The 1,967-nt window shown below is 37.8% G+C and overlaps 1 protein-coding gene across 1 annotated transcript in view; it reads right to left on the bottom strand.

Annotated features, from left to right (window-relative positions):
- LOC109519020 (cAMP-specific 3',5'-cyclic phosphodiesterase 4B-like) overlaps positions 1–1,120 on the bottom strand; it is a 69,358-nt gene extending 68,238 nt beyond the window's left edge. The window contains exons 1-2 of the mRNA XM_019875257.1: positions 1,076–1,120; positions 360–430 (exon numbers count right to left, since the gene is read on the bottom strand). The gene's annotated coding sequence lies outside the window, so the exon portion shown is untranslated. The remainder of the gene's footprint in view (positions 1–359; positions 431–1,075) is intronic.
- Between the last annotated feature and the right edge of the window lie 847 nt (positions 1,121–1,967).

Raw genomic sequence — 1,967 nt, 5'->3', positions numbered from 1 at the left:
GCCTGAAATGCTCCTGATCATTTGAATTTGGTGTGTTGGAGTTGGGAGAGATCTAAAACAGGCAGTATATGGCTCTCGAGGACCCGGAGTTCCCTACCCCAACTTTAAATGATGGCGTACTGCAGTAACACGTTTTTGTGTATTAAACAAAAAAAATAAGTTTACTTCAAATGATATTCTGTTTTTTTTTTGTTTGTTTTTTTTTAAGAATAAATGGAATGATATTAAATTGATATTAAATGTAAATGATTACACTTAACATTCATCATGTCTTCAAATGTGTGAGTAACGCCTTACAGCCAAAATACAACTTACGAGAACTAAAGTCAGTGATGTAAGCCAGAGAATGAATAACTTACTTGCTGGAGGCACACTGGACATTGGTCAGAACAGTGAAGTTATTCCTCACACTTCGAAGGCTTGCCAGGACCTGGACACATAAGATAAAGATTTTCATTAGTCATCATGCATTTATTTCGTGCCAGCTTTTGGTTTATTCACTGTTTAGTTCGTTCTTGAATGGAACTCAGTATATGTCCATTGACTGCTACAGTTTAAAGTGATGTAGTAAAATAACTGAAAGTGTAACTATCGAGTGTGAAATTTGGTATTTTTGAGGCAAAATCTGATGCGTGCCCACATCTGTTATAACAATAACGATTAAAAGCACAGTGGAGGGTGATTAGGATGTATGCTTCACAGTTCTGAGGTTTAAGGTTCAAATTCAGGACTTCCAGTGTGGTGTTTGCATCTTCTCACACATTTCTAAAACTTGCTTCTTAGGTTATTTTCAGACTCTATATTGGTTCTCAATGTGAATGAATATACCACCGTTATTTTGCAAAACTGCAGTTGACTTCTGTATTCAGACTGTACAGCTAACAAATGTGAAGTAGGTTCGACGCTGGAAGGGCTTCAATGAATTGTAATTATTTCCTGTGGAAAAAAATTGTTCAGAATTCCAAAGAAATCACAGGACACCCACCAGTTTCCTGCAATTGAATGTGTTCAACCTTAGAAATTCTACAGTAACAGATTTCTCTGAATGTTCAACAACAGATGGGGAAATATTTACCTGAGCAAAAGGCGTCACGATCAGGTCATCACCATGTCTGGAAGGACACAGAAATGTGTACTAAGAAATGTGTTCAAATGCAGTGAATGCTTTGCTGTTGATAGCATTTTAAATACCACTCCATTAGTCATGGACAGCAGCTAAAATTGACCAAGCCTGTCCCATCACTGTAATGAATTCAGAGAGATGGACTCCAAAGCGTCTGGGAGGAAGGTCATAATTAGGAGTCTTCAGTCCCGAGGGGATATGTGACTTTGTAAGGCATTTTTGTACAATGACTAATCTATTTTTGTACACTTGAGAAAGACACTTCAAATCACTTTCATGCTCTCTGAAGCCACGTATTTATTACTGAGGAGATATTTGCAGGCATCGCCACTCAGTATTTATCAGTGGATCAACATCAGAGTGGGCGAACTAGCCCCAGTGTAGCGTTGTGCATGTTGGGGACTTATCAAAACAGCAAATCTGGCATGATAGAAACTGCATGTAAACTGCTCATTTCCTCATTTGCTCATAAGTGAGCAACGGAGAGGTTAATTGTTGTGATGTTTTCAGAGGTTGAATTGGGCATAAGTAGAGATGTCTGCAGAAATTTTGGTGCCAAATTATGTACAACGATTTTGAATGGAGAAATTGTGTCCGGTTCCTCCGCTCACTCCCACCAAGGAATGGTAAGAGTTAGGTATTTATTGATTTCTCCAAAACAAAATGATAAAATTGAAAATGCAAGCTAATATCATTTTCCTGATAAAAAAAAAAATACACGGAGAGTGTTTGAATGAAAATGAGCCATCCCCGACAGATGATCCCTACAAGAAACATCAGCAGTGTTTGCTAGTCTTTGCTGGTAAACTTGCTAGCAGGTATGATAGCAAAATAAAAAAAAAAA

This window comes from Hippocampus comes, unplaced genomic scaffold (assembly GCF_001891065.2).
Source record: "Hippocampus comes isolate QL1 unplaced genomic scaffold, H_comes_QL1_v1.1 scaffold132, whole genome shotgun sequence".
In the NCBI taxonomy this organism is placed as follows: domain Eukaryota; kingdom Metazoa; phylum Chordata; class Actinopteri; order Syngnathiformes; family Syngnathidae; genus Hippocampus; species Hippocampus comes.
The sequence above is the reverse complement of the archived record's forward strand: the minus strand, read 5'-3'. Positions and strand labels throughout refer to the sequence as shown.